At 35.5% G+C, this 12,832-nt stretch overlaps 1 protein-coding gene across 7 annotated transcripts in view; it reads left to right on the forward strand.

The window, feature by feature from the left end:
- LOC106087031 (uncharacterized) overlaps positions 1–12,832 on the forward strand; it is a 57,240-nt gene that overhangs the window by 19,405 nt on the left and 25,003 nt on the right. The gene's annotated exons all lie outside the window — the stretch shown is intronic.

Below are 12,832 nucleotides of genomic sequence, written 5' to 3' on the forward strand. Positions count from 1 at the left end.
ACCACCGAACTGATCATGATTTTATTAAGATATTAAAGTCAAACATTTGGGCCTTAAAAACACATGGGAAGGGAAAACAAAATACGTGCAATAAGTATGTCATATTTTACAACAGATTAATATATCAATACGAAACTTGAAAAGGCAAAAGCTGCGATGGTTTTTAAGCGGCTAGCTTCATTTGTTCGAACGTCGCACTGTGGGAGAAAACCGAAAAAAAATCTAGTAAAAAATATGACGTGTGAGAACGGTTAGAGATATCTCTTTGAATGGTTAGAGCTGAATTTGGCAAAATTTTAAGCCCAAGGTTGTCCTGGCCCCTTTTGGCAGTCCCCAAAAGCTGATTACCTCGGTGAATAGTGCTCAAAAATCCCAACAAGGGATTTAGGTGTACAATAATAACACTGGTGTACAATACCACACTCCCCTGTTTTTGGGGGTATACGAGTTTTAATTTTTATTTGTTGACATTTTTGTACCCATCACCGAAAATGGGCTATATCGGACTATATCTTGATATAGCCCCCGTACAGACCGATCCGCCGATTTAGGGTAGTAGGCCCATAAAAGGCGCATTTATTGTCCAAAATTTGAGACAGTGAGTTGTGTAAGACCCCTTGACATCTCTCTTCAATTTGGCCCAGATCGGTTCAGATTTGGATATAGCTGCCATATAGACCGATCTCTCGATTTAAGGTCTTGGGCCCTTAAAAGGCGCATTTATTGTCCGATTTCGCCGAAATTTGGGACAGTGAGTTGTGTTAGACCCATCGAAGTCCTGCTTCAATTTGGCCCCGATCATTCTAGATTTGAATATAGTTGCCATATAGACCGGTCTCTTAATTTAAGGTTTTGGGTCCATAAAAGGTGCATTTATTGAGCGATATCGCCGAAATTGGGGCAGTGAGTTGTGTAAGACCCCTCGACATCTTTCTGAAATATGACCAAGATCGGTTCAGATTTGAATATGGCTGCCCTATAGACCGATCTCTCGATTTAAGGTTTTGGGCCACAAAAAATGCATTTATTGTCATATTTCGCCGAAATTTGGGACAGTGAGTTGTGTTAGGCCCCTCGACATCTTTCTGTAATATCGCTCAGATCGGTCCAAATTTGGAAACAGCTGTCATATAGACCGATCTCTCGATTTAAGGTTTTGGGCCTTAAAAAATGCATTTATTGTCACATTTCGCCGAAATTTGGGATAGTGAGTTGTGTTAGGCCCCTAGACATCTTTCTGTAATATCGCTTAGATCGGTCCAAATTTGGAAACAGCCGTCATATAGACCGATCTCTTAATTTAAGGTTTTGGGTCCATAAAAGGTGCATTTATTGACCGAAATCGCCGAAATTGGGGCAGTGAGTTGTGTAAGACCCCTCGACATCTTTCTGAAATATGACCCAGATCGGTTCAGATTTGGATATAACTGCCATATAGACCGATCTCTCGATTTAAGGTTTAGAGCCCATAAATGGCGCATTTACTGTCCGATTTCGCCGAAATTTGGGACAGTTAGTTGTGTAAGGCTCTTCGACACCCCTCTTCAATTTGGCCCAGATCGGTTCAAATTTGGAATTCAAAAAATGTAAAAAAAGTGTATTAAAGATATATCTCCACCTGTTCTCACACGGCATATGTTCTACTAGTTTTTTTTACTGTGTCTTGCCGTGGGCAGACCAAATATAGAGTGGTAGTAATGATACAATTGGGTGGCTGTGAGGCGTGCCATTAACTTACAGTTTCGAAGTCAACACCACCTGCTCTCACACGTCATATTTTCTACTACATTTTCTTTGATTTTTTCCACCGTGCCTTGCCGTGTTTACGACAAACAACCACTCTATACTATATAGCGCTCAATATCGATATTTCAAAGTGTTACAAACAAATTAAGTAGATTAATGATAACAATCTCATTAATTATTTATTTATTTAATACTAGTCTTGTGGTAAATACAAGATAAGCAATGGCTACTTCGGCTATCAGTTAAACAAAAATCTTATATCTACACACAACAAAAATTAAACTTTTGAGACATTTATACGAGAAACAAAATACTTTTATTACGAAGTTTTTCATTTATTGTAACTATGTAACGTTTCGCTTTAACATATCAAACGTTAGCCATAAACATAGAATTATTGAATGTAACTAACCCTTTAACAACTTTGCCTACGATAAAAGTACCTTTCTCTTATTGTATAACCCAAAACTCTTTAATGGGAAAAGTGTTCGATAGCCGCAAAACAATTATTCGTTTACCGGGACAATAATTAAATCTCTTGCGTCTCTCCTACTAAAGAGAGGAGGGTGAGTATGTGGGCGTATAGAGCAGTGATGGATAAAAAATAATTGGCAGATGGCAAACTCGAAAATGGAAAATTTGTAAAGTTTCGCCATGATACGTCCAATGACAAAAATCATTAGAGCAACGTGGAATCCTTTTGTATTTAATTTTTTTAATTTAATTGGCTCATTTATTACTCACACGCAAAAAATAAATCGTTTGACATAAAATAAAGTTTTGTCAAGTAAATTTTTTTCCTGAAAACGTTGAACTTTGTTTGCGATAAATTCTTGCAAGGACAAATATTAAGTTTTTGTTTTCTTCCTAACAATACCTTTTATTCCTGATATATAGAACATGTTGGTCGGGGTTTCAACTAGTTTTTCTTTATTTATTAATTAATTTAACTTCAAACATTGGATTGTGCATATTGAAAAGGATGCCAAGTTCAATTTAATGTCGTAACATAATACAAACTTTTACGAATTATAATAAGCAGATCTCAGTTGGCAATTAAAGCACTTTAAGAATAATTATCGGTCCAGTACACGAATAATCTTTTGCGGCTATCGAAGCATTTTTGCAATTAAAGAGTTTTTGGTTTTACCACAAAAGGAAGAACCTTTTACTGTAGAAGAATCTGCTATAGGGTTTACAACAAAGTTAGTTCCGTTCAGTAAAACTACTTTTTTGGCTAACGATTGATATGTTGGAGCAAAAGGTTACACGGTTCCAATAAAAGCAGAACTTCATGATAAAAGTATTTTGTTTGTCGTATAGCCACCATATGTGGCTTTAATCCTACAAAATTAACAACAATTCATAAAAATTTTCTTAAAATATAAATCTCACAAATTAAACAAATATTCCCAATATTCCCACAGATACGTCTCTTTGATGCACGCTGGTTAAGTTCTTCAACGGGCCAAATCGGACCATATATAAAGGGTTTAATGCCAAAAATTACTTTATTTTTCATCCGATTCTGCTAAAATTTTAAACTGATCTGACGATAGGGTGTCTGAAGCCCATAAAAGCTTAGTTTATTACCCGATTTTGCTGAAATTTGAAACAGTGAGTTGTTTTGAGGCTCCCAATTTCGGACCCAAATATGGTTCAGATCGGACTGTATTTAGATATAGCTGCTATGTAGAACCGATCTCCCGATTAAGGGTTTGAAGCCCATAAAAGTTTTTTTTTTAACCGATTTTGCTGAAATTTGAAGCGGTGAGTAGATTTAGGCCTCCCAATATAGGACTTAAATATGGTTCAGATCGGACTATATTTATATATAGCTGCGATATAGACCTATCCCCCGATAAAGGGTCTTAAGCCCATAAAAGCTTTATTTTTTAACCGATTTCTTGAAACAGTGAGTAGTTTTAGGCCATCCAACATATGACCCAACTATGGACAACATCGGACTATATTTAAATATAGCTGCGATATAGATCAATCCGCCGATAAAGGGTCTGAAGCCCATAAAAGCTTTATTTTTTATCCGATTTCGCTTAAATTTGAAACAGTGGGTAGTTTAAGGTCTCTTGATATTCGTCCCAAATATGCTTTGGATGGGACTATATTTAGATATAGCTGCCATACATACCGATATAAAAGCTTTATTTTTTATCCAATTTCACTGAAATTTGAAACAGTAAGTAGTTTAGGCCACCTGTTATCCGACCCAAATATGGTAAAGATCGGACTGTATTTAGATATAGCTGTCATATAGACCGATGTGCCGGGTAAGGGTCTGAAGCTCATTAAAGGTTTATTTATTACCCGATTTTCTTAAAGTTTGGAATACAAAATTCAACAGTGACTTTTATATAATTATTAGCCCACTCAATATCCGTGTCGAATTTGGGTGCCTAAGTTATCCAATTTTCACCGGATTGCGCCGAAAGGGGGTTTTTATATATGCCCGAGGTGGTGGGTATCCAAAGTTTGGCCAGGCTGAACTAAATGCCTTTTCACTTGTTTTTGTTTTATATATTTTCAGGAAAAATCCAACATCCACCCTGAAATGCACAATTTAATAAAATTTGTCATGAAAAGTAAGATTTGATGTTGTTTATTTGAATTTAAAATGTTTACCCTTGAGTATTTGGAAAAGTGTTGAGTTTAATTCAAGGTAGAATGCACAACCTTACAGCTGTATTCACAAAAAGTTAAAGAGGCTTTAAAAACTACTAGTAGGCATATGCACCAAAAACCGTATTCACAAACATTTAATAAGGTCTGTTCACGTACTTTCTCAGTAAAAATTTTCCAGCAATTATGTGTAGGAGGGTAAGAGCAGCCTTTACTCTCGTTTGCTAATTATTTGAATTAACCAGCTGGTTTTCATAAAACAAATGTTCGATGCTGCAAATTTCTGCTGGGAAAAACCTCCAGTAGAAGTTTGCAGCCCTCAATTACTAAACTATCAAAATTTTGCTCTCTCTCACACACTCTCCTGCTCTCTTTCGCCGGCAAATAAAGTACGCAACCGACTTTCAGTAACAATTTGTGCAAATTTGCACAAATTTTTGAGCTCACTAACACACTTATAGCCTGTTAAGGGCTTAAAGAGATCATAAATTATAGGAGGTCCTGACATATTTACAAACTAATATTTCCATAAAAACCTGTCAGAAGAATTTTTACGAAACTTTGGAAAATACTCTCCTTACGATACGCAGATACTATATTTTATACCAGTTTATTAATTAGCACAAATTTTTTTTTAAATTTTAAAAATATTTCTAAAACTATTTGTTTTATTGGCTACGACAAATAATCGAAAGAATTTGAAGCAGACGCGTATATTTTCTAACATAGCCATGAAAGTCCGAAAAAGTCAAAAGCAGAATAAACATTTTTCAATTGGTGTCTCCCATTTTTTTGTGCGGTGTGGAGCAGTTAAATAAGAGTTGTTCTAAAGTTACGCTGCTTATAATTTATTGCAATTTGAGATGTTCCTCTGGATATTTGTGAAATTTTTATGATTTTGTAATAAAAACAAACCCAACATGCGACCCTGCACCGGTACATAAAAATAGAGATTTTTTTATGTTTAAAATTTCATTATATCTCAGCTGCTTATGACTATAATAAATGCATTTGTTTTTAGTGAATTACATTTTTTTTTAATTGTTAAACAAATAAGTTGTATAACATCTGGAACCGATTGTCAAAAAACCGAAGCAAAAGGCCTGGTTATGCTCTCGCTAATGTACTGTAAATGTGGAATAACATGTCAGCTGTTTTGTTTTGCCTTATGAAAACAAATCAAAACGATTACCGAACGTCTGTCAACCGTAACCGCAAAGTATAATTTAGTAAAAACAAAATTGTACGTTCCGTTTTCGTGACAGCTGATAACATTTGAAGTTTGAACGAGTTTCAAAACTAAAAATTTTTATTTAGTAAACTGTCATTCCTGTTTTATGATTTCTCCCTGCAACAAACTTAACCTAAACAATAGTTTAGGTTAAGTTTGAATGGCTTGCCCACCAAGAAAAGGTGAGTTCACTAGGTGGCCAGTACATATACATAAGGAGAAATTACCAGATGAGTGTTGAGGTTAAGCATCAATACGGTGCCTTCGTGTATCTGCGAAACCATGTAAGGACTATATATGCCGCGAAACCAAAGTCTATTGAGGGATTCCACGCTCTTCGACCTCACTGTTCTAGAATCCACGGCATACAGGATCGGCATATATCCTAAATCCCTTCCCAGAAATTTTTTTGCGGCTATATTCATGGCACAGAGCCCTGCCTGAAAGAACATTCACTCGTCCAGCAGTCTCACGTACATACCGATGTTGTGTGTGTCGTATAGAACCAAATACAGCCCCTGTCCCCATCTTGGAGCCACCTGTAAAGACCGATATATCATTCTCTCCTCTTTCGGTTTCTCGGTTTCGAATTCTCGCACCACTTCGCGAAGAGCCGTCTTCTCCGATCTGCCCTTGAGGAAAGCAGGTTGTGTCCTTAGGGCATGCCTGAAGTTCTCCGATGTATGAGCCTCCCTCGACTTCAAGTCTATTTTGGTAATAAAATTGTTTTGTTTGAAGTGTCAAATGCTACTATTTTGTAATATAAGCATAATTGCTTATTTACATTTACGATACATTTATTCTACATTTATAGTCCATTAACGAGAGCATAAACAGGCCTTTAGCGTTGCCAAAACTAACAATAGTTATTCACCTGCTATTGTAGGGTTTCGAATACGAAATGCTAAAATGAGTTTATTGCACAATAACCGTTCAATAACTATTGTACACTTTAAAGCTTCATTAGTAAATTTTTGTGAATACGGCTGTTTGACTTTGTTATACTCTCCACCATAGGATAGGTTATACTATTGGGTTGCCCAAAAAGTAAATGCGGATTTTTTAAAAGAAAGTAAATGCATTTTTAATAAAACTTAGAATGAACTTTAATCAAATATACTTTTTTTACACTTTTTTTCTAAAGCAAGCTAAAAGTAACAGCTGATAACTGACAGAAGAAAGAATGCAATTACAGAGTCACAAGCTGTGAACAAATTTGTCAACGCCGACTATATGAAAAATCCGCAATTACTTTTTGGGCAACCCAATAATTTCGTTATTCTGTTTGTGACACCTCGAAATATTCCTCTACGACCCCTTAGAGTAGATTTATTCTTCATCATCAAGACATTTTACATAAATCTAGCCCTGTCCGTCTGTCGAAATTTGTCCAGAGGTGTCAGAAATTTAAGAACCTCTCTTCCAAGTTCCTTATTATTGAGCAAAAACTTTATTTGGACTGCACTCATTGCTATGAGAGAAGTATCCCTTGGTCCTTAATAGAATATATAAGGAAAAATTTATGTTGTACTTCCATACATCGATTCTAAATACTCTATAAACGGAACTTTCCTCTGGTTACCGTTTATCTTTATCAGTTTAAGCCTATGTACGTCTCTCCGCCTACCCATCAATGCGGAGGTAGCAGCACATGTCATGTGCTAATTTGAAATTTATGGCCATTTTACATAAATTAGCAGCTAAAATCAACAAAAATCTCGCGGTATTTAGTGGCCCTATGTTGATAATGAGTGTTGGTGCTTGCTACTGCAGTTGCCGCTGCTACTGGCGGTGGCTATGATAATGACGACGACGACAGTGGGTGAGATATTTGCCTACTTACCGATGTTGTGGTCATCGGACACAGTCTGTGTCCACTTTTAATTAGATCAATGTTAAATTACGAATACAAAGCACACAACAAATCCAACCAGCCAGCGCTTTAACTCAAATTTGAACACTAATCCGCAAAAGAGAAAAAAGAACACAAAAAACGATGATGATAAAAACAAACGAGATGATTTTAATTAATTCAGCCATAAATTACATTAATTCTGAGAGGATGTCAATGATTTAAATGGACTAGCGTCACGCTGGCGCGCTCAGGCACCACACTCAAGAACCTAGGGTTGCAGCCAAATTTGTCATTAAACGTTCATCAATTAGATATGATATAAATAACTGACTGATTATAAATCAATCATACGCAGAGAGAACCCCTAACTTGTGTATGTCTATGGAACCCGCAAGGACAGAGAGGGAGGGGATGCCCGAAAAACATATGGATTCGCCGTACGAAGAAAGAGTTGGAATCAACCTATATATCGTGGCTTTGGCCAACGAAAGAGCTCGACGGAGAGAGCTTGTTGATGTCATATGCTCATACTATTGGCTATATTTTATTGTAATATATTTAATGTACACCAATTGTAAATAAAGGACATATATACATGCAGCAAGAAATTGAGTAAAAATAAAAAAATTTTCTAATTTGATTTTGAAAGACAATTTTATCTAAATTTATTTTCAATGATTGGGCCCTACTCATCCCAATATTGTGTTTATAAGACCTCAAAGATGGTCTATATAAACGGATCCTTCAATTTTACTACTTCAAATTTTACATGGTTTGCTTAAAATTTGGTTTTATGCCTGCGATATAGGTCCGCTATAGACACCATCTTCCAATTTGATATCTTAAGCTCCTATATGCCTTTTTGGTTTGTCTGTTATTACCATCTATTCCGTTCGTTAGCAAACCTAATAAATCGCCTAAGTTTTGACCATAAAGAGGATCTTAAAATTCTTCTTGGAGCTCAAGGTTGTTTCTCCAACTGCTTGGGAGCAGGTCTCAAGATATAGCAGAGAATGCATATTGCTCCAATTGCCTTCTTTATCCCGATCCGCCTACTTAAAATTTTACATGGTGTGGTTAAAATTTGGTTTTTATGCCTTCCAACACCCACATCATATATGGTCCTGATAGGTCCGTAAGTAAATAAAGGCCCGTTATAGACTTTATCTTCCATTTTTGTATCTTAAGCTCCTAGATGCCTTTTTGCTTTGTCTGTTATTACCATCTATTCCGATCGCTAGCAAACTTAATAAATCGCTTAAGTATTGACCATAAGAAGGATCTTAAAATTCTTCTTCGAGCCCAAGCTTGTTTCTCAAACTGCTTTCAAGTTATAGCAGAGAATGCATATTAGTCCAATTACTTTATTTGTCCCGATCCGCCTACATGTTTGTTTTGGCTGTTGGAGTGCACCAGTTTCTTGGTGTTGAATACAAACCAAAATGCAAACCCTACTCTCAATGAGCTTTTATGTGAGTTCCTTATTGCCCATATCGGCCCACATCAGCGTTTGGGAAATTTTTGGTGTGTGGTCTTTCCAAGGCCTTTCATTTAAGTCCTTATTTGTTCCTATTTTTTTGGGGGCTGGGGTGGCCTTTGAACCAAAATTTGGTAAACAGATTCGTATTCCAATACCAATGCCCTTTTATTTAAGAGCCATATTGTTTCAATCGTTCTACATGTCCTTTTTCTTTTTTTTATTTTGTGGATCTGCCAGCGGATCCTTAATCCAAAATTAGGATTTCGGATGGGCGCTCCACTCTTATATCCACTTGATTTGAGATAATCTGCATAACCCGTTTCCACCACGATTTATGCGCTTTTTATTTGACAACAGTGACGTTTTTGATAGCGTCTTTATTGTGTTTAGCATTTCTATTGTGGTCAGCAATTAAGTTTGTGATACGATTTTATTTAATTACTATTAAATTTCATAATTTCAATAAGAAATTGTCAGATGTTAAGAAAAAGTGCTACTCAAAAACCCCAATAATAAATGGCATTCAATGCAAACGCAGTGTTGCATTTGAATTTGGGAGAAGATTTGCTGCAAATCTCCACAAATTAGAAGATTTACCCAAATTGAAAATGAAACACGAGATTTCCGAATTCTCGTCCCAAATCTAGATTAGCTTCAAGTCGAAACATGGTTTAAGACCCCTGTTGTTCAAAATGGGCTGTTCCTCCTGATTACACGACTTTAAATTTATTTAGGAGAATCGATCTGGCAACATCCTGTGCCCATTATAAAAATCCATTCCCATTGTAATCTACCGCCTTAGATACTGCTTTCATGTCTCTGATACTTTAACGTACATAAGTGATTAATCATTTATTATAGAATCAATCAAACACAATGGACAAATTTAGCACTCATATGTCAAAAATCTCTATTTGATTAAACATTGCTGTGCATACAGTAAGATTTTCTGTTGGCAACATTTGAAAAATTTTAAGTGTCCTCTAATATTAGATTTCATTGAAATTGAAATCTGTGCTGTCCCGCACAGTATCAAAATCAAAACTACCCTGACCGTATACCAACGGAGGTTACACATTTCATACTGCAATAGTGGTAGCTGGATTCAAATGTGTACTGCTGCCAGTCAGTCACTTACAAAAATGCCCATTTTTATATTAACTAGGCCTCCTGTGGTTTGCCAACCTTTATGGGGAATTGGAAAATAAACAAACTCAGCAAGACTTCCTTGATTAGACACAAGCAATTCCATGGCACTGACTAGTATGACATTGTGCTTTGTCAGTCAATTGAAAACGCTTCAGTGTCATTGGAATAAAAGCAGAGCATAAATTCAATGTCTTAGTTCTTTCACTCAGCATCTACGAGTTCAACTACCCAAAATAAAGCAAAGGTAGGAATTGGCAAAAATACATTACATTAATTTCTAAATGCTTTTTGCTATTCTCATATCGTTAATCTTGATTTAGATCTGGCAACATCGATCAGCTGTTAAGTCTAATCATTTCATACTCTTTGGTTGTAGTCTGCATACGACCCAACAAACAATTTCTTGTCCAATACGTATCTTTGTTATAATTCACTCATATCTTTGTCCATACCTATTGCATTCATATACAAACTGGACATGCATACATACATATGTATGGTTGGTATGTATAAATGTACACTATGACTGCAGGTGCTCTACGTATTTGTATGTTAAATTCCGCTGTCATATATCACTTAGTTTGTTATTTGTCAGTGTTAACTGCATTACCGACACTTCAAATTATCATTAAAAGGTACCAAATCATCAAGACATATTTTGTTGCACATTTATTTCTACACAGAAAAAAATATTGTTATGCATTGTGATTAGATTGAATTTTAAATGACAGGACAGACGGACATGAATACATCAACTGAAATCAATAGAAAATCAAGCACCTAATAGGTTTATAGATCGGTACTCGAGCTGCTACAAATATAGCGACGTGGTTAAGTATTTTATATAGCAAAATTAGTTTTTTTTAATCTTTAATTGCATATTTTTTTTGATTGAAAAAATCCATGCAACCAATGTACGCGTATCGGTCCATGGTATGCACTAGACTTCAGAGTGTTGTGTTTTCTTTCATTCAAATAGCTGAGATAAAGAAAAAAATATTTTTGCATTAGCAATTGATAAGAATTGGAATCTGACAAATGACTGCCCAGATTAGGCATTTTGAATTTAAGATTTGAATGGCAGATAAAAAAACAGCAGCTCTCAGCTTTGAGAGAGAGAGAATGAATGACATGCTCATGACACTATCCACACCACAATCGTGGCACCCCGTCATACTTCAGAATGCTTAACGACAACAAACAATGACACCACTTACCACTGTCCACTTAAGTTTGACATGCACAGTGTTTTTGTTTTTCATTCTTTTCATAGACTATAGATTTCTTATAAATAGATGAACTTTCTCTCTCTCTCAAACAAATGGCAACAACAAACAACGATTAGAAATCTGACGTTTTCTTTTGTTCCATTCTTAAGAGTCACCCAAATGGAATTGGGTGCACATAAAAACTGCAGAAAAACACAAGTTAATTATCAAAAAGAAGCTAACAAGAAAGTTAAGTAGTGTTTTGTTCAAATAATTTAAAGATTAAAAACAAAAAACATTCCATAATCCATTAAAAACTCATTCGTTGTTCATACACAGTTATGTTGAAATTCTCTATTTTCTTCGTTTAAATTCTCTTCTCTTAAAAGAGACGAAAGCACATCTATGCCTATTGAACACCTGTTAATCTTTTCCTCACTCCCAATCTATACATATTGAACACCTGTTCATCTTTTCCTCTCTCTCTCTTTCTCTCTTTTAAAGATGTTTGCACGCAAAAACAATTGACAAATGTTGAACTTATTGAAAAAGAAAGCCAAGCAGCATTAATTTATAGATAATGGAAATATTTTCAAAAAAAGTAAAAACGCATAACTACTACTACTTAATAGAGCTGGCAAATTATCCATCCACTATCGATATTTAATTTTTTCTCTGAATATCACTTGATATTTTTCCTATCGATACTATCGGCAAAGTAAATTTTTCTGCAAAATTTAACAAAAATAAGCGATTCGACACTGAATGTATGTTTTAATATGTCTTGAGCCTATAGGGGGCAGAATTTTCATCCGATTGGGCTACAATTTTGAACAATCATTTCTCCCATGACTTCCAACTAACCTTATAAAATTTGGTTTTATAAGGTCTGTGCATTGATATTGCTGCTATAGAAATCGATATGCTGAAATTAACAACTATTGAGATTTATTATTAGAAATATCGAAAGTATCGAATGTTGTGATTATTGATAGTTTGGCATCTCTGATACTTACTATTGGAAAAAGGCCAAAAAACAAAATAACATAAATTATAGTATGGTTAGAATGTCATAGAAGGGCAGACAAAATTCCCAGCCGGAAAGGGTACTACCCTTTATGAAGGGAAAGGTACTAAAACTACACTTTGCGAAGCGAAGATTACTTAAACCACCCATTTCGAAAGGAAAGGGTACTAAATCTACCTTTTCCTAAATAAAAGGATACTAAATCTGCCCTTTTCTTAGAGAAAGGGTACAAGGGTACATTCCTTAGGTAGAGGGTACTCAAACTACACAAACTACTTCCCTAGAGAAAGGGTACAAAAACAATAATTTCCTTAGGGAAAGGGTACTTCAACTACCCTTTACTTAATGAAAGGGTACTACTACCATTTCCTCAATATTCAAAGGCTACTTCACCCATTTCATGTCGACTGGCCTAACACAACTTACAGTCCCAAATTTCAGCAAAATTGGATAATAAATGTGTCTTTTATGGGCCCTAGACCCTAAATCGGCGGATCGG

Source organism: Stomoxys calcitrans, chromosome 3 (genome assembly GCF_963082655.1).
Source record: "Stomoxys calcitrans chromosome 3, idStoCalc2.1, whole genome shotgun sequence".
Classification (NCBI taxonomy): Eukaryota; Metazoa; Arthropoda; class Insecta; order Diptera; family Muscidae; genus Stomoxys; species Stomoxys calcitrans.